Source organism: Lactuca serriola, chromosome 8, assembly GCF_051521515.1.
Source record: "Lactuca serriola cultivar US96UC23 chromosome 8, Lser_US96UC23_V15, whole genome shotgun sequence".
Taxonomy (NCBI): Eukaryota; Viridiplantae; Streptophyta; class Magnoliopsida; order Asterales; family Asteraceae; genus Lactuca; species Lactuca serriola.
In genome coordinates, this window is record NC_136415.1 from 56,907,190 (window position 1) to 56,929,030 (window position 21,841).

Consider the following 21,841-nt stretch of genomic DNA (forward strand, 5'->3'; position numbering starts at 1 on the left):
CCACACTAGCTCCTTTTTAATATAAACCACCTTGTCTAGAGGAAAGTTGATTTTCTTTTTTATTTTATATCATGGTAACTAATTTTTCTTAACACACACGTAGGCATCAGATTTTTTGGAAGTATTAACATATAACTATTATTACTAGTTGTAGCAGATTATATTCGGTCATAATAGGCATATGTGAACATCATATCAAGTTCCTTACCTAGATAAAAAAAAATACTAAAAAATGAAAATGTAATTACCCTGATAAGTCAATTTCTTTTTTTTTTAATTTTACCTTTTGATTTTGATTTGGTATAAAATTTAACCTAAATGATAAATATTTTTAAAACAGCACCATTTTGGTAAATATCTTATTACTATACACTACTTTGTTAAAAAAAAAAAATAAACTCTAGATTTGACATAAAAAATAGATCGTCGTTTTATAGAATTTTAATTATTAAGGTATTAAATATAAAAATTAAAATTTACTAGACACTAAAAGTACCAAAGATGGTGACCAATAACATGAAGAAGAACATCATTTTTAATGAAGTTTGCTCCATGTATTATAGGACTTTAAAATACAAAAAATAGAAATAGTTTTTATCTACATCGATAACATTACTCACTCATATATATATATATATATATATATATATATATATATATATGTGTGTGTGTGTGTGTGTGTGTATGTGTATGTGTTATATATATATATATATATATATATATATATATATATATATATATATATATATGTAAAAAAATGATCGGCGGTAACTAGTCGGTCAACTGGTTAAGGGATTAATTGGCATAGCCGGGGATTAATCGTGGATTAATTAGAGACTGCTAGACAATAAGTTCCATAATATTGTCCGCATAATATCTAAATAGAGGACTGTACGATCCCTTATCTAAAGGACAGGAGATTGATAAGATCAGAGTTGACAGTGTCTTTGAGAGCTACGATTGCTAATCGGTTTGTGTTTGCATATATAGTTACTAGACTTATTCAAGTGGGAGACTGTTGGATTAGTGTCTAAGGCTGTAACTATATTTGGTAAGTACTTGACCCGGTTGTGCATGGCCCTTTTGGGTTGCCTTCACCATAGCAACTTGACAGGATGATTTGTTAAGAGAGAAGAAATATTATTGTTAATATATTATGAGAATAATATATTAAAGGATTAATAATGTTATTTGATTAATATAAGTCATATATTAATTAAGAATTAATTTGGTGACTTAAAGAGGTTAATTGAATAAAAGGGCATAAACTGTCAAATGTGTGATAGTTGTGTTTTGGGCTATGTATCCTTATGGATATGAGGGTGGACAAAATTTAGGGTTTGGGAACCTTAAAATCGTCCAAGCCTAATATCTAGGAGGATCTTGGATTGCTTAGGGCCTAAGTTATTCAATTAGGGTTAAAGGTGAAACCCTAGTAGCTCATAGTATAAATAGACCCCTGGGGTGAGGGAAATCGCCACTCATGCAAGGCAAGAAACCCTAGGGCCGATTTCTCACCCTCCTCCCTCTCTCTCAAGATCATCTTCTTGCTAGTTGGTGTTTGTAAGCCATTAGAGGAGTGACAATTGTGACTCTAAGCTCCAAGAAGAAGAAGAAGTATCAAGCAAGTAATCCAAGGTATTGTTCTAGATCCAATTTCATATGATTAGATTCAATTGTTTACATTAGATCTAGTATTGTAAGTCTTGGATTCAATGCATGTTCAATTAGAGAAACCTAGATCCAAGCAATTAGGGGTTGCATGTGCACATAGGAAAGTTCTTATGGCTCAAACTCATCATATATATATATATATATATATATATATATATATATATATATATATATATATATATAATTTTGGTATATAATTAAAACATTTAGTGCCCCTTTAAATTAGGAAAAATAGTTTAAACCCCTAGAAATCACCCGATTAGTTCATCTGCATCGACTCACACCTCCATCTCATCCCTATCCATCATATCTCCATTTTCTCATTGCTAAACCTTCTTTTTACTAGAGATCATCTCCAACGCTCGTCATCTCGAACCTGCAAATAAAAAATAAGGAAGAAAGGTTATTATTTTTGTTAATACAAAATATTCCACCATCAAACACCATTGATAGCCTGGCACCACCACTGAACTGCACAACCAAGACCTATCATACACATCCTTAATGGTCATCACAACTCCAACAGGCTAATTGCTACCGCCATCATTCATCGTGCTCGCCACAAAACCCTATGACCACCACACACACACCTCCACACTGCCACTAAACTCTAATTTCTTCAAGAAATTAAAATGCTTCAAGAAATTATGCATGTAATTATAAATTTCATTATATATTTGTCATTCTCTCACTCTTTCCTCACCGTCCACCAACAAAGTTAAAGAACAAAATCGATTCATCGATATTCCACTAGCCACTATCTCTCTTACATTCGCTGATTTTCCATACAATCGATTTCATAACTTTTTTATCCAAACCAAATGTGTTTCTCTAGGTTGGCATCCTTTCTCTTCCATCAATTTTTGAGCAATCATGTTGCGATGGCTTTTTTCACATGTTGCACAGATAGTGTAGGAATTGGATTTTCTACCATCGTGGTACCAAAAAACGAGACAAATAGTCGCAGAGATGATATAAAGTTAAATTTTTTACCTATCAATTTTCCCGTCTCCCTGTCTTTGGGACTTCAATCAAACACATTAAGTGCCCTACAAATCCCATACAAATTTTTATAACCAAAAGAGTCTCATCCACAAAATCCTCAGGCACCAATTCCTCTAACTTTGACTAAATGGCCTATAAAAACAAGTAAATAATTATTAATTATTTTATCTATGATTTGATATATATGATTTCAGGTCATTAAAAGCTTCATATGATGTTCTTAATGTTATAAACTAGAAGTAAATACTTATTTTCTATATTTTCTCATATGAAGTAGGATGTTTAATTTATTGCAGTCATCAGTTTAGAGTTGATTTTCTTATGCATCTTATACTTTTTGCCTCGTGTAGTTTCATATTCTAGAATAAGGGCCAAGCTTTGACTCTAAAGAAAATGACAAACATGTGGCCTCTTACCTCAGATTAATAATATAATCGTAAACGAAATATCAATATGCTTAAGAGTCCTTACAAAATGATATTGTTAGAAAATATATGATCCTAAAGGATCACATAAATAACAACTTGATGCAAATATTTTATTTATATAGTTTGTGTCATTGATAAATAAATATATTTTTTGTAATTAATTGAAAATTATTTATTTCATGGAAATAATAAATTTTAATAACAAGTATCAAAATAAAATAATAAGCAATGATTTATATAGATATGTACATTCTTGTCTATATATAAAAGAGTTTTGTTATATAAATTAAATGAATATAACTCATAAATGGAAAAATGAAATTGAAAGCATTTGTTTCTCTATTTTGATTTTAAAAAACACGAGTAAGCTTAAAACTAGTTTCCTTTTGTCCTTGATATATATTATAATGAAATTAACATGATTTTAAGACATATGTACTTTCTAATGATCAAAGGTGGGCAAGTGGGACAAAGCATGAAACTTATAAGTCTTTTATAAAGGGTTTTAAGACTTATATTTTTAATAAAAAGTGGTTACCATTTCTTCTTATATAAATAGACCCCTGGGGTGAGGGAAATCGCCACTCATGCAAGGCAAGAAACCCTAGGGCCGATTTCTCACCCTCCTCCCTCTCTCTCAATATCATCTTCTTGCTAGTTGGTGTTTGTAAGTCATTAGAGGAGTGACAATTGTGACTCAAAGCTCCAAGAAGAAGAAGTATCAAGCAAGTAATCCAAGGTATTGTTCTATATCCAATTTCATATGATTAGATTCAATTGTTTACATTAGATCTAGTATTGTAAGTCTTGGAATCAATGCATGTTCAATTAGAGAAACCTAGATCCAAGCAAATAGGGGTTGCATGTGCACATAGGAAAGTTCTTATGGCTCAAACCCATAAGTGGTATCAGAGATTTGATTGATTTCTATTGAATTGATGCATTGGTTGATTGCTTGTTGCTTGAAAAAATTCGATTTTTTTGATTCTTCCTGATGAACTCGGCGAGTTCCACTGTGGACTCGGCGAGTAGCTCCAACTCGGCGAGTCCATAGTGGGAACTCGGTGAGTTCGAGCGTCAGAAAGAGGGAGTTTCGGGATTTCTTGTTGTTTTACTTGAGGAAACTTGCCTTAACTGCTTTGGGTCATTAAAATCTGATTTTAAACATATATATATATATATATATATATATATATATATATATATATATATATATATATATGAGTATATTCTTGACCAAACAAAAGATAATTACCAATTAGTTGAATAATAATTTATTTATATGATAACAATTGATTATTTGAATTGAATTGGTGGATTGTCTTGCGAGTAATATTAAATAAGATCAAATTGAGATAATCTAATTAGTTGATTTATATTGTTTGCTATTAGATCCTTATGTTTTGAAAAGTTTAAAACTTGCCCTCAAGTTTTGAAATTAAAAGTCTAATTCGAATAATTTAAATTTCAAACCCTAGAATTTTACAAGTTTAAAATTCAACCTATAATAATATAATATTACAAGTTTAATATATTTATATGTATAATTAAAGATGCTAGTCTTACCGTTAGTAGGCCTCATTCACGAATCCAGTCTATAAGGTGGGTATAAGGTTGCTGCCTATAAAATGGAGCTTAATGGGTGTACACTCACACCCAACGCTTGCTTGACTGGTGGAGGGTCGTTAGCCGAACGGGTAGGATAGGGCAAAACTCTTCTCATTAATAAGTATAATGAATCTATTTAAAGTAACTAAACTATTTTATAAAATTCCCAATCTTAGTTACTTTAGGAAAAGTGAATTGACGCAATCCCATGAAATTACACTTTGCACCCTTCTTTAGATGTTAGTGGAGCGTGTGTGGTTAACCGGCACACTAATTGGTTCTAAGCAAAGGTGGCAAAAGGTGATTCATTGTTTTGTCATAGTTCGGTGGAGCGTGTGTGGTTTACCGGCACATCGAATAGGTGATTGTAACAATGAAGGCACCATGTAGATTTTCATGGTTATTCACACCCGCTTTATGATCCTCGGTATCCCAGTCACAAACTAGAGGGGCATATCGAGATTTAAACATGCCATTGAAAAGTTCAATGAATCTCAAAATCTAGGAATTCTCAATACATTTGAAACTTAAAGATTATGTTTTTCGTGGTGAAGAATTAGTGAATCGTCATTCACTTACCTCCAAATTATTTGCATGTTGGATTACGGTGTCCCTTTTCTAATGTGTAAATAATGTTGTTGGTTCCTAACTCTAAATTTCCATTTTGGGTGTTAATTAGGGACTTAACTCTAATCAACTTTGTTCCTTTCTATTTTTAGATGTCTAACGCAAACAACGCTACTGCTAGCTCATTCACGCTAATGAGCCTTTGTCAAAAAGTGACTTTTGATGGATCGAACTTTAGCGAATGGATAAGATACATTCGCACGATCGCTCGTTACGAGGACAAGGAGTATGTTCTCGATGAGAAGCTCGAAAAGATCAATCCAGAAACTGCCACTCCCGAAGAAATGGTTGTGTTTGAGACACATGAGTGTGATGCAACGAAAGTCCATTACATCATGATAGCCACAATGAACTCCGAATTCCAAAAGTCCTATGAGGACATGTATCCTTATGAGATGCATCTAGACTTGATGGAGAGATATCACCAAAGCGCGAGGCAAGAGCGCTACGAGATCATAACGAATATGATCACTGCTAAAATGGGAAGTGAAGAGTCTCTAACCGTGCACTTGCAGAAGATGCAAAGGTATGTCGATCGTCTTCGCAAGTTGAATGTCAACTTTGGGGAAGGTTTGGCTATCGACATTGTTCTTCACTCCTTGCCCTCATGCTACAATCAATTTAGGATGACCTACCACATGAACAAGGAAGAGGTCACCCTAAGAAAACTCCAAGGTCTCCTAAGGACTGCTGAGAGAAACCTAAAGGACAAGTCTGTTGCACCAACTCCCAATCCGTCTGCTGCTCCTGTTTTGGCTATTGGGCAGGGAAGGGGCAAGAAAAGGAAGGCTTCTTCGAAGAACCACCGCAAGGGAAAGTCCCAAGATGGTTCCTCTTCTAATGAGACCAAGGTTGATCCTGCCAAGCCCAACCCTAACCCAAAAGAGGCAGAGTGCCATCATTGCCACAAAATAGGGCATTAGAAGAGAAGCTGCCCGGAATATCTGCAAGCCATCAAGGATGGAAAGATCAAGCCATCTTTTACAGGTATATACACAATTAAATCAAATGATTCATCCCATGCTATTTCTTGGGTTCTTGATACACGGTGTGGTTACCACATTTGTTCTGATTTGCAGGGACTAGGAAGAAATAGGGACGTGGAGCTTGGAAGAATAAATCTAATCATGGGGAATAGAAGATCGTCGCCTGTTACCAAGATTGGAGTGTATTCTTTAGTGCTTAGTAATGGATTGAATTTAGATTTAAATAATTGTTGCTACTCGCCAGATATGGCAAGAAACATCATTTCTTTTCATGGTTTGTTTAAACAAGGATTTAGATATTCGTTATATAATGAGAATGGTTCGATTTATGCTTATCTAAATGGTGTTTTATATTTTGAAGCAATGCCTTGTAATGGAATTTATGAAACTGTTATGGTTGTAGATAACCTAGGAAATGATGTGTTGTGTATGGATTCTTCCAATAGTATGGATAGAGCATCCTTGTGGCATTATTGTCTTGGACATGTCAACAAGAAGCGCATAGCCAAACTCCAAAAGGATGGAGTGTTGGAGTCATTCGACCTTAGGGAAGATGACACGTGCGAATCTTGTTTACTTGGAAAGATGACCAAGTCACCCTTCACTGGCACTTATGAGAGGGGTGAGGGTTTATTGGATCTCATACACACTGACATGTGTGGGCCCTTTAGATCTACCACAAAGGATGGGAACCGCTTCTACGTGACTTTCACCAATGATTATAGTAGATATGGGTACATCTACTTAATCAAGCACAAGTCAGAAACGTTTGAAAAGTTCAAAGAATTCAAACATGAAGTGGAGAATCAATTGGGCAGGAAAATCAAGATGCTTCGATCCGATCGAGGAGGAGAGTACCTAAGTTTTGAATTCCAAGACTATCTCAAGGAATGGGGAATAGTTTCGCAATTGACATCACCTAGGACACCGCAGTTGAATGGTGTGGCAGAAAGGCGTAATCGAACCCTGTTAGACATGGTTCGTTCAATGATGAGTTGTGCTTCACTACCTATCTCATTCTAGGGGTATGCCTTAGAGACTGCCACCCATATCCTTAACCGAGTCCCTACAAAGAAGGTTGCCAAGACACCTCACGAGATGTGGACAGGGAATGCTCCCTTGTTGGCACATATGAAGGTTTGAGGCTGTGAGGTTTTCGTAAGACGAGAGACTCACGACAAGCTCGAACCTCAAAGTGAGCGATGTATTTTCATCGGCTACCCGCAGAAATCCTTTGGATATCTCTTTTAAGTTTATTCACAATTTTAAAGCTTTCGTTGCTATTTCTAATGTTTTTAGAAACCGCTTTTTGAATAAAGTCCAACAATTTGTATCAGAGTCATTTTTTCAAGCTTGGTTATGTTATTAGATAATTTGGCATTATCTTTTTTTTAAATCATGGATGGTTTTCTTTTTGTAAGAAAATTTCATACATATTTTCTATGACAACTATAAAATGTTAATAATTATTCTTTTTATGACTAGACGTTTACATGCATCTTTTTAGTCGTAAAAGTTTTCTTAGAAAAACAAAGTGTGGTTGTATATAATTTTGACTGTATAAATACATATGATGTGTATAAACTAGCCATGGACCTATTGTGTTCTTGTATGTGTTGATTTGATGAAATAGTTGTAAGATTTATCTATATGGTATGTTATAATTAAATAGATTAGTTTTCATTTTGTTTATTTTGTAACTAATAGATTAGTTTTATAAATAGTTTATTTTTATAAAAATATAACAAGATGAAGATGAAGACCATTTTGTAGAATCAAGAGTCCTCCCTATGATTTTATAAAATAATATAGTTTTGGAACTTGGAGTTGTCAAAGCAAGTGTGTGTGTGTGTGTGTGTGTGGGAGGGCGTGCGCGGAGGGACAAGTTTAAGATTTTTGGTACATTTATGTCTCTTAGGAATAGACTTGATATTTTTACTATGGCTCACAAAAATGTCATTAGTTTTTAGTTGGTTTATGCACATATGTTTTACATGCTTGTCTTGTTTAAATTTATGTTGATATTATGTTTATAATTGTTAAATTTAGATTTCACATGCAAAATAATATTTTGGACATAAATAACATCACAAAGAATTTGGATTGAATAAAATTTACCTTTTAACATAAGATGGTAAAAATAGCTTTAAAAATAAAGTTAATTTTATTGTTAAAACTAGCTAACGATAAATTTCGCAATTAAAATTATATAAATTTAAAATTGAGATTTTAGAGACTTATCAAACTATAAACGGTATTTTATAAAATGAATTTCTTTTAAAAGGTGTATAAATGTTATTTATCTATCCAACGGTAAAACGTAATACTAGTTATTAATTTTAAATTTTGATTGCGTCGATAATATAAAATTTGGATTTTATAAAAGAAAATTGCTAAAATGTGATTTTAAAGAAAAATATACCATGACTTATTAGATTCATGCAATAACTATGATATAATATGTTTTTTAAAACTAGAATTATAAAACATTAAGAGACTCATTATTAAACTCAAATCTATGTAATTCAATTTGAAAACATTTGCACATCATTTGTATAAGCTAGTGGGATAAATGATACCTAACCACTAGTGTTATCTTTCGATGCCTGGAGTGTATTTGTGATTTCTATAACCTAGATATAAGCCAATTACACAAGTTCTTCAAACTTGATGATTTGATCGGAAATCTGTTGTGATAAATGTCACCTAGGCAATAGAGATCCAAGACATAGATGTGATTAAACATGTCTATTAAACTTTGTTATTGACGATCTCATAAATCTTGGAATTATATATTAGTATATAATTGATAATCGATGTTTACCTACATGGCCGGTCCATTGACTTTTAATGTCCGGGGCAATATACTAAAAAAATGCCCTTATATATTAAAAAAGTTATAGCAAAATTGAAATAAATTTTTATAATCAAACAATCAAAGTTATGCAAAAAAAACATACAAAAAACATCTAAAACGATGCCTACGTGCATTTTTTGAAGCAAAAACATCCCTAATTTTATGATAATCAAGACTTTGTAGAAAGTGACTTTCAATACTCAGTATTGCTAATCTGTTTAATCTTTCTTGACTCATGTACTTCGAAGATATGATTTCAATAACTTCAATTTTGAAAAACTCATTTCCGCAGTAGCTACTGTAACCAGTACTATCAGCAAAATCTTATATGCTACCAACACATTGGGAAACATGTCCATTTTCTTTGCGAACTCCATAATTTGAATAGCCGACCAAGGAAGTTCACATTTGTATGCTTCATCCGACAACATTACCTGCAAAACTTGTAACTCAATAAATAAATTTCCTCCATCAATATCAAGTTCCTCACCATCTGTCAAACTAGTTTCAAGTTTCATACAATATTTTTTTAATTAATCATCAAGTAAGGATTTTAACTTTGAACCATCAAACAAAATTCCAAAAATGGATTCAAAATGTTGCATTTGCTCAAATCTACTTTTCAATTGTGTAAGGGCCATATCCACTAGAACAATAAAATAATTTGTTTTAAATTTTTTTTAGAAGACTGTTGTTCTATTTCAGTATTTGGAATTTCATCAAATTGTGTTTTTCTATAAGCAATACGTTTAATAGGAAATTTAGGTTTAACTCCAACACTAAGTGCTATTTCTTTAGCTTCATTAATAGCATAGTCAAGCCCTTTTTCCCTATAATTTTCAAAATAATTAACTAACCCTGCTAAAAATTTTACCGCAACATCAAGAATCATATCTTTGGTTTGTAATTTTTTACTTACCAAATTAATTCTAAATAAAATATCATGGCATATTACTAAACTTAAAATAAATTCAAAACTAGAAAATTCACCATTTATTAATGATTCAGCATTTCTACAAACTTTTCCATCATCACTCACTTTAGCTAATTCTTTTAAAGCTTTTTTAATTTGAAAAAGTTGAGGTTTTATTGCCTTAACACTTTCAATGCGACTTTCCCAGCGTGTTGCAGACAATGATTTAAGTGTTAATTCATCTACACACTTACGTAAAACTCTCCATCTTTGTGTAGAACTAGAAAAAACATTATATATTGTTTGACAAGTACCAAAAAAAGTTTTTGATTTATGACAAGAATTTGTCATATCACACAAAACTAAATTAAGACTATGACACCACAAGGAATACAAAAAGCTCTTGAATTTATATCAAGCAATCTTTTTTGAACACCTTGATGTTTGCCTTTCATATTTGCTCCATTATCATACCCTTGTCCGCTGATACAACTTAAATCCAAGTCATGAGATTTCAAAGCATCTTGTAAAACATTAAAAAGTCCTAAACCAGATGTATCTTCTACAACTAAGAATTCTAGAAAAAATTCTTCTACTTTTATTGGACCACTCACAACATCGACACATCTTATAATCAAAGTCATTTGTTCTTGATGAGTTGCATCCGGAGTGCAATCAAGGATTATAGAAAAATATTTTGCATTTTTTATTTTTTTAATAATTGCACTTTTTACTTCGGATTCCAACATTTCAATTAATTCGTTTTGAATTTTATGACTAAGATAATGATTATGACTTTTTTTATCTTGAATAAGTCGACAATGTTGTTTCATTACCAGATCAAATTCAGCAATCATTTGAACTATACGTAAAAAGTTACCATTAGAATCCTCATATATTTTTTCATTTGTGCCACGAAAAACCAAGTTACTTTCAGCTAAACATTTTACAACTGCAATTATTCTTACTAAAACTTCTTTCTAATGTTCGGTATCTTTTTTAATCATTTCTTGTAACTCTTTATCGATTGTTTCATTTTTATTTAACCTAATTCATGTTTCAGTCCAAGTTTTTAAATTAATCATATATTCAGAGCTATTTTCATGTTCATTTAATTTTTCACTAAGATGTTTCAAATCTTTAATTGTAACGCCCGTAGATCAGGGCTAGTCAATTTAGAGACGATAGGCGTCAAAAATGACTTTTTGATGGAAGATTATTTAGAAGGATTAATCTTAACCAATTTGTAGCATATGTCACAAGGTTTTCGTGCATATAAAAAACGCCAAAATCCGAGTTATAACGAAGAAGTTATAACCTGTCGAACTTTCGCGACAGAACCGGCACGACACAACGCGACGTAAAAAGTGAATTTATGTTTGAATGATATTTAACCTTAGCAATCTAAATGAAACTTGTATAATACGTTAAACCATGAGCGTGCATAAAAAGAACGCCCAAATCTGACTTGGTATGAGGAAGTTATGATTTTTCGAAGTTTCGACTTAACGGTATGCAGCCCGAATGCTCGATTTGAGACCGAGCGGTTTTTAGCCGAAACAATCTAAATGAGAATTGAAGATCTCATTAATTGTAGCAAAACGATAAAAAGATAGGCGAAAACGGACGTCGGATGAAGAAGTTATGATTTTATAACGGAGTTTTCCTGTCCCGGCCTACTAAAAATAAATAATAAAAATAAATCAAAATTAGCCAACGGAGTCTGAACGAAAGTTGTAGAACGTAGTCTCACCTACGCGGGGATATAAAGAACGTCGAAAACGGAGTTCGTATGAGGAAGATATGAATTTTTGAAGTTTACTAAATATTTTCGATATTTAATTTAAATATATATTGGCCGATATTATCCATGGGGGGAGTCAGCGACCTTATCGTCGTTACGCCCTGCGTAACTAGGATTTACGCCCTGCGTAAATCGACCTTCCAGCCCCTATAAAAGGGTGTCGAGGGCAGCCGAGTAGTTTGCTCATTTCTTCCCTTTTTCTCGCGTTTTTGCATCGTTTTTTGTGCAAGAATTATCCCGAAGCCTCGGTATAATTCCCGAGCCCCGAAGCAAGTCCCGAGGCCCCGAAGATCCCGAGAAGTGAAATTCCTGAGCCGAAGCTCTGCCCGCGAGGAGTCCGGTTTTTAGGAAGATCTTCCAGATCTGCCGAAGAATACTACTTTACAAGCCGTAATGCTGTCCGATCATCTTCTGATCAAGTGAGTGTGTAGTTACTTTCTTCTAACACATAAATATTAAGTATTTTCTATAAAATACGTGCTATGTGTATAATATAAAGTTGTTTATATGCGTGGGTGTATAGTCCCTTTCATAAACACAGGTATAATACAAGTATTGTTTGAATGTATTAAGTATATGTTTGGGAGAGTGTGTGGTTACTTTCTTCTAACACATAAATATGAAATATTTGTTATAAAATACGTGCTATGTGTTTATATATTGTTGTTTATTTGAGATGAGTATGGAATGAATGTTTTATATAGTTTTTAAATGAGTTAAACTGTATATGTATTTTATATATCTACAAATATGTTGGGTAGAACATGGGTAGATGAGATAGTTGGTATGTGATAAAATGATGAGTTATGAAAGACGATTAAGAATGATATTGGTAGATGCACCAATTAAAGAATGTCATAAAACTAGCAGATGCGCTTGAGAATAATATCGGTAGATGCACCGAGTAGTGAAAGTCGTGATCTTGGCAGATGCGCCAAATAGAGATTGTCATAACAATAGCAGATACACTTATAGAATAATCTTGGCAGATGCGCTTATAAGATAATGTCGGCAGATGCGCCTAAAAGGGAATGTCATAAACCTGCCAGCTGCGCCTCATAGTGTATGACGTAATCCTGGCAGAGGCGCTTAAAGGATGATGTTGGTAGATGCGCCTTATGTAGCAATAGATTTTGTGCTAATTCCTTAGGTCAATCCTTAGGAATGAATGAATGACGGGTAGTTGAATTCTTAGGGTAAAATCCTAAGAAATAAAGAAGATAATGGGGATGGGTAATTGAGTTGATTGTTTGATGGTTGAATATAATAATTATATTATTGTGGGTTGAAAACCCTATATGCTCACCAGGCTCCCAAGCCTGACCCACTCAGTTTTCTTTGTATCACAGGTATCGATACGAAGATATATTTCACAGAGAGATTAAAGGAGATGTAAACCCTTTAGTGTAAATAATGTAAGTTCTGTTTATGCTTATGTGTCTGTATCGGAACATGACATCCCGAGATTTTGTTATATAATGAAAATACATTTCTTTAAAAGAAATGCTTTGATAATTTTTATCATAATTTGTTTTGGGAACAAATTCCGCAACTGTTTTCTTTAAAAGATTACTTTGATTTTAAAAACCAAGCATAAACAAATCGGTCTTTTCTGGCCGAGAAATTGGGGATGTCACATTAATTCCTTGGGTTGCCAAATTACTTCTAGACTGAACAATTTTAAACAACTTACAACAAAAATAAAAAACCTTATCAAGTTCTATTGAATACACCAACCATTTTCTATCACAAGTATCACCATTTCTTAATTTACGAATATAAAATTTACAAGAAAAATGTCTACCGAGTGTATCTTTTGGAAATTTTTTGTTAGTTTCAATTTCTCTAATAGACCATTTTTCTATACGCAAATCTTTTATTTTTAAATCTAACTCATCTCACACTCTTGTATCAAAAATATTAAAATTACTTGGTTTTTCAACAAAATCATTTTCAAAATTATTAGAATTATCAACCTGCTCATTGGAATTATCAACAGAGTCATTAGAATTATCAACAGGGTCATCATTAGAATTGTTTTTGTTATCATTTTCAACAACATTTTCATTTCTAGGAAAATAATTATATAATCTCCCATGCATTTTTTTTAGCAATTTCTTGTTCTCTATTTTTTCGTTTTCTATTTTGAGCAACCGACGGTTGTTTATGTGGAAACATACTTAAACAAATCAATTTAACAAATAAAAATATAACAATGAAAGATACAACCTGATGGAGAAGACTGTGAGGCTGTTGAGATAGTACTAGTAAGAATGAATTCTGAAAACTAAAATCAACAAAAAAAAAATTATTCTAACAGAGATCAGGAATCAAAACAGGGGTAGTTTAATTATATAGAAATGACCTCAGTTTGGAGACTAAGGCATCAAATTTGCTTCCAAATACTTTCCTGTCTTAAAAAAAATTCACTACTTTATGTTTGTATACTTCACAATCATAATATCAAAGTAATCACTTATAAAAATCACAAAATTTAAACAGCTAATATACCTTAGAATTTCCGAAATCAAAACCTGATAAGTGATAAATAATAGCCAAGAGGGCAAGAGACCAAAAAATCTGTGAATAAATCTACAAATGGATTACAATAAATATTAATGTCTTCAAGAAATCTCAATATCTTTACAGGAAATCAACAAGCCAGAAACTCAAACAAAACTAACCTCATTCAGAAAATTGTTGTCGATTATATGATTTCACTAAAAATCGTTTCTTTATCACAAGTCTTAATCAACGATCGGTGTAGATGTTCAAATTAGGGGCGACTTTGAATCAGAATCATCCAACAAACAGCAAGATGCCAAAATCGATTTGAGGGTTTGCGGATTAGGTGGACCAGATCGATAATGGAGAGAAGAGAAGTAGAAGGGGAAGAAACGAGAATCAGTAATGCCTAACGAATTGCAGTTTGCAAGTCTATTAGGGGACCGGTCGTGATTACGTGATTCAATGGGCGATTAATAGCGATTATCCTCATTCCAATCAACGCCTTTGATAGCGATTACCAAAAAAAAACTTCGGTGATTCCTTTAATTGTGGCGTGAAAAATGTGTGAATTGATATCTTTCTCCCGCGTTCAATCTCGCCTGGTAGGGTAACGATCATATTTTGGCCTAAATAATTAGTATGTACCCAATGGACCTCTTCAAAGAATGTTGCCGGCTCTGTTTACCTAGTTGAATCCAAAGGAATGCGATAAAGATCACCCACCATTGATTTGTTTTTTGCAACATGAATCTGATAATTAACTTTTTTGGAAAATTAGGTGTATTAATTATTAAAGTTTTAAATACCGAAAATAATAAATAAATTTTGTTAAAATTTTGTATTTGAAAAACAAAATCCGATCACATTACCATACTCCATATTTCACTTGATAAACTACATGAAACTATACTAACAATGCTTTTATTAGGTGTACAGAAGAGGTTTATGATGTTTTGAAAAAAGAAAAGAAATATGTCCATATATTTTATAAACAATCTAACTTCAAGGAAATAATGCAAGGTTTATCAATATCATATTTCTCATCAAGATTGCGATGATGATGTTTGAGTATATGTCACAACATACGGCACATAGAGAAATATGTTTGTTATATTTTTTGTAAATTCATGATTTTAATTTCAATCATATGTTTGTGTGTTGTAGAAGTAATTTTTAGAATATCCTCGCTCTCATGTACACATGGGCTTGTCACCTCTCTCACCTCTCTCTCTCTCTCTCTCTCTCTCTCTCTCTCTCTCTCTCTCTCTCTCTCTATATATATATATATATATATATATATATATATATATATATATATATATATATATATATATACCCTTAAGGATATATAAGTTTATGTATCCAAACTCACTATACTACGTCGTTTTGTATCATATATATATATACATTTTAATTGTCCAATATTCTTATAACTCAACTTCTAACTTGATTTACTTCCAATATTTTTATAAATTTCACATTTATCTTTCTCTTACATAATTTTCATTTTCAACTATAATATATTTAGCCTAGTAGGTGTTCGGCAAAAAGATGTGATGTAAGACGAAAATAATAGTGAAATTTCAAAAATCTTGAAAGTAAATCAATTTAGGGGTTGAAGTTTAAGAACATTATAATGAATATATAAAAAAAAACGACGTATTGTCGTGGGTTTGGGTACCTAAGCTTACATACCTTTAAGGTTATATTCACTTTTCCATATATATATATATATATATATATATATATATATATATATATATATATATATATATATATATATATATATATATATATTAAGGTTGTAAAAAAATAATCAGCGGTAACTAGTCGGTCGGGTTAACGGATTACTCAACATAGCCGGGGATTAATTAGAGACCCTTAATTATAAATTCGTTGAATTTAAAAAAAAAAAATTAAACATGATTGTTGTCATAACAAAGTTAGTAAATACCATCAATATCATAACAAACTAGATTAATATGATTAGTATAACATTAATCGTTCCTTAAATAATTTCTATTGAGTTAGAACTTTTTCACAGTGTTAAAAATTCACCGGCTTCTACAGCTTCACTCAGTTTCTTGGCATCGATTAATCGCTTAGCGCCTTATTGTCGTTAGAGTAGCGCCTAGAGACTAATCGAAGATTAATCGGGGCTTAGTCGGGATCCTTACAACACTTATATATATATATATATATATATATATATATATATATATATATATATATATATATATATATATATATATATATATATTGAATTTTGGTAAATAATTAAAACATTTAATGTCCCTTTAAATTTGGAAAATCAGTTTTAAACCCTACAAATCACCTCATCTGTTCATCTCCGTAGCATCTCTCCATTGTCCCATTTCAAAAACTTCTTCTTACCAGAGATCATCATTTCCACGACCTGTCATCTCAAACATGCAAATAAAAAGTAGGGAAGAAATGTTATTATTTTTTTTAATACAAAAGAATACACCATCAAACACCATTGATAGCCTTGCACAATCACTGAACCGCACAACCAAGACCTATCATACGCATCCTCAATGGCCATCACAACACCAACCGACTAAATGCCACCACCATCATTCATTGTGTCTTCCACAAAACCCTACGACCATCACACGCACCTCTAATGCCGCCAAACTCTAATTTCTTCAAGAAATTAAAATGCTTCAAGAAATTGTGCATGTAATTATAATTTTCTTTTTAGATTCTTCATTCTCTTACTCTTTCTTCACCCTCCACCAACAAAATTGAAGAACGAAATAGATTCATCGACACTTCACAATCCACTATTTCTCTCACCTTCGTTGATTTTCCATACAATCAATTTCATAACTTTTCTATCGAAACCAAATGTGTTTCTCTAGGGGTGCATACTTTCTCTTTGAACAACGAGATGTAATCCATGTTTAATAATTAAGCATGGTCTTGATTAATATTCCTCCTTATTGCAAGGCTATAAAGAGTAAGTAATTATTTTAGAAAAAATATATACATGGAGATCTATACACATTGTACAAGACTTGGTTTTAAGGGATATTATGTACCATAACTACATATGCTAATTATGAGATGTGCCAAATAGATTTAAACAAAAACCCACTTTTCTTAATAGAAACCTACTTGAAGTTGTATAATTCAGGCTAGAGGTTTTCTTAATCCAAGTTATCCTAAAAAATGTGTAAAACTTAAGATCCAGTTGTGGATATAAAACGAACATATCAAGGTTAAAATCATCATTTTAATATGAAAACACAAGGTATGCTTTTATATCCAAATGAATATAACATTTGTGTTTACTAAGAACTAGTGAGAGAATAGCGATCTTCCTAAAATTTTATGAACGAGACATACTTAACCATAAGATATTGCATTCCGAATATGCAAGCCCATTTTCGCCTTAGATTGAAATGTATTTCTAAGATGAAAGACTTAATTAAGAAAGACATGATACATTTTTAGAATGTAAAATCTATAGTGATAGATAAATATGAATGTTAAAGTTTTAAATATTTATGCATAAGTTGAAAATATATTGAAAGAGATCCAGATAAAAGATTCCTTTGGTGGACTCTTGGTAGGACTCTTGGCATTGCCACATGACACCATTTTGAGCCTGTCTTAAAAGGACCTAGCAAAAAGGTTTGAGCTAGATAAAATGATTTATATTCTATTTTCTTGACAAATGAATCCATCATTTATCTTGTATTATGCACAAGACCAGGTATGTGATCACGCTAAGAACATATCATAAGATATCAAATGAATACATGGGTAAGTCATTGGATGGCTATAAGGACATTATAGGAGTACATAAATAGAACTAAGAGAATGTATATGAGTTAATCAATTTAGAAAAAGATCTTTATGTAAACAGATACATAAGACGCTAAATTTTATTGTGGAACGAATAGTAAGTTTTATTGAAATGAGGTCCAAGTAAAACATAATTGTAGAGTCTGCTATGAAATCAGAATAAATTGCTACTTCAGAAGTTGCAATCAAATATGATTGATTAAATAATTTCATTGAAAAACTAAGTTGATAAGAAACTTTGTGTCACATTAGAACACCCATCATATTATCCATGATATTTAACTATACTTAGAATAAAGTTAAATATGGAGATGATCGTATTCGTAGAATTCACACAAATTAAATTTACTCAGACCCATTAATAATGTCTTTCCTTTAAGCTAAGTATGAATGGTCACACTTGAGCTACATGAATTTTATTATTCTAGAAATTGGATTTGATTTGAATTTATTATTTGGATATTGGAACACTAAAACAACAACTATTTTTTTGTTTCGATATATTGGGATATGATTATCACATCAACACTTGTTGTGTTCTGTATTAACATGTGTAACCCATGAATAATCTTATTATTCTAAAATTTTATAGTCAGTCATAATTGTGGGAGAAATTATAAAGTAAGACTAATATGAATTGGATTGGTTGACTCTCATTAGATGAAATTAGGCAAGTGGTCATACCCAAGATGCATTGGTTATTGTCAGAGAAATGGTATCAAACATGCCCACATCAAGATCACATCGTGCATTGATTTCATTAGTGATAATTGATAAAAGGTACTAACTTTGTATCCTTAACACCTAGGATACATAGTGGGACTTAAGTGTAGGGAGTGTTATGCTTTGATGTGGTCAAACACTAATCCTTAATCGGATAGTTATAAAGCATTTATCAGGTGTGTTGTGAACTATGTAAGAGGGTTATGTAGTCAAGATGGGAATTGTTCATTTTATGTGTTGAGAGTTAGGCATAGATCGCATGTTACCCAAAGTTGAACATAAAATGAGATTTATTGCGATCCAAGTTTCATGTTTAACAAGATGTTTGTAACAAAAGCGATAACTGATAACTTACCTTGTGCATCAATTAAGGGTTTGAGCTTTTGAGAATTGGATGTTATTAGAATGGCACTAAGTCATATATTATTGGGGGTAGTGAAATTTTTATAGACACTCAACATTATCTATATCAATCTAGAATGAGTCTTGTGCAATTGGGAAATTGAAAGATCTACATGCTGAAGAGTCATTATAGAATAATAATAATACAATATAATATATGATCCAAAATGGTCACACTAACAACTTGATGCAAATATTTTATTTATAATAATTTGATCATTGATAAATAAATATATAGTTCTTGTATTTAAGTGAAAATTATTTATTTCCTGAAAATAATAAATTTTAATGACAATTATCAAAATAAAATCATAAGGAATGATTTATATACTTAAGTACATTCTTGTTTAATATAAAAGAGTTTTATTATATAAATTAAATGAATATAACTCATAAATGGAAGAATGAAATGGAAAGCCTTTCTTTCTTTATTTTGATTGTCAAAAACATGAGTAAGATTTAAACTAGTTTCTTTTGTCCTTGATGTATATTATAATGAAAGGTACATGGTTTTGAGACATATGTACTTTCCAATCATCAAAAGTGGATGTGGGGGTACAAATCATGGAACTTTTAAGCCTTTTATAAAGGGTGTTAAGACTTATATTTCTAATAAAAAGTGGCTTCCATTTCTTCTTTATTTATGCTTCAAAACTAAGAACTTAAATAGCATGGGGTATGGGTTGTTAATCTAGTAGACAAAAATTAGTGGATTGTCAATACTACTAACAATATATTCCTTTTGACTATTAAGGAAATCTTATTATCTAACATGTCACATATTCCATGCTTATAGAAACATTAAAAAGTCATTTTCTATAGAAAAAACATACTTGAAACAATACCATATGGTTCATAAATATGTGTGTTTGACCATTCTAATATAACTTGGAGAAATTTTATTATCTAAAGTGAAAAATTAAGATAAATGCACCAAGAAGCTTTTTACCATGACCATCAGACCACGTATGTTCTAAACTCATCATACAAAAAAAGAAACATAAGACACTTGTAGAAATAATATTACATGCAACTTTAGAATAAACATGATTCTATCAATAAACATGGGTTGGTTCGCACTTCAAATAAGTCGGTAAACATGTATACACAAAAACCATCAAACTGGAAGCAGTGAAGATGAAGATGTAAGAAATATTAAGCTTTTTAACATTTCGAATATCGGGAGTAGTAGAAAACTCACAAACAAGAAGAGTGGGTGGGGATTCATCGTTAACGAAAGGGGACGTGGGTAATTGTTTCAAGAGTAAGTTTAGGTCTTCCTCAAGAAAGTGAAACTTGTTGGGTGGGTAAAAGGAAAACCTATGAGTTTTCGAGTTGTAAGTCATTCTTATATAAAACAAAGATAAATAGATTTTTTGTTTGTAGGTTGTTGGCTTTCATTTTTTGATTCATGTTATATATGCTAAGATGGATTTGTTGGATTAGGTGTCTAAGCCCATAACTATTTTGGTATGTACTTGACCCGATTATGAACATGGTCCTTTTGGGTTGCCTTCACCATAGCAACTGATGGGATGAACTAAGGAGAAAGAGGATTAATTATGATTTATTAATACACTATGTGAATAATATATTAAAAGAGAAATTATATTGTTTAATATTAGTCAAGAATTAATTGAGAATAAATTTTGTGGCTACAACTATAATTATAAGATAGTTACAATGTTGGGCTTAGGATCCATAAAGGAAGCATGGACGAATTCTATGTGAAAGTCCATATAGAAATCGTCCAAGGGCCTTCTGGAAGGGTCTTTGGGCTGCTTAAGGAACAAGCAGTTGGATTAGGATTTCCTAGTTGGTAACCCTAGAAGTCCAAGTATAAAAGGATCCCTTGGGCAAGCGAAAAACGTCCCTAACCTTCTAAGAGAAACTCTAGGACGTTTTGGTGCCTCTTCCCTCTCTCCTTGTTCATCTTGTTGCTTATGGTGTTTGTGACTCCATTAGAGGTGTAACATTTGAGGCACTAAGCTTTCAGAAGTCAAGATCAAGAGGATTTGAGATTGTTATTGCTACATAACAATCAAGGTAAAATCTAAACCCTATTTTCATATGTGATTTCGATTATAGTATGCTAGATCTAAGGTTTATGAGCTTTGGAAGATTATTGCATGTACAACTAGATAAACGAGATCCAAAGCTTTAGGGTTTACATGTGCACCATAGGATTGATATAATGCTCAAAACCCATCAGTGGTATCAGAGCCTTGCATTTTTTCTAATGTATTTGATGCAAAAGTTATGTTTTCAAAGCAAAAAAAAAATTTGTTTTTTGCTTCTGACTGATCACCATGAGGTGGTAAAATTCACCACTAGGTGGTGGGTCTCACGACATGAGCATAGTGCCCACGACGTGAACTCAGTTCAGATGGCAGAAAACTCGGGATTTTGACCTATTTTGAGCTTAGATAATTACCAAAATTGATTTTGATTGATAAAATCCGAATTTTATTA

General features: G+C 32.0%; 1 long non-coding RNA gene across 1 annotated transcript; it reads right to left on the reverse strand.

The window, feature by feature from the left end:
• Positions 1–13,891: 13,891 nt before the first annotated feature.
• On the reverse strand, positions 13,892–15,122 carry LOC145069666 (uncharacterized). Its single transcript, XR_013689611.1, has 3 exons — positions 14,587–15,122; positions 14,414–14,494; positions 13,892–14,312 (listed from the first exon to the last, which is right to left on the reverse strand). It is a non-coding gene; the product is annotated as an uncharacterized LOC145069666 (long non-coding RNA).
• Positions 15,123–21,841: the final 6,719 nt, after the last annotated feature.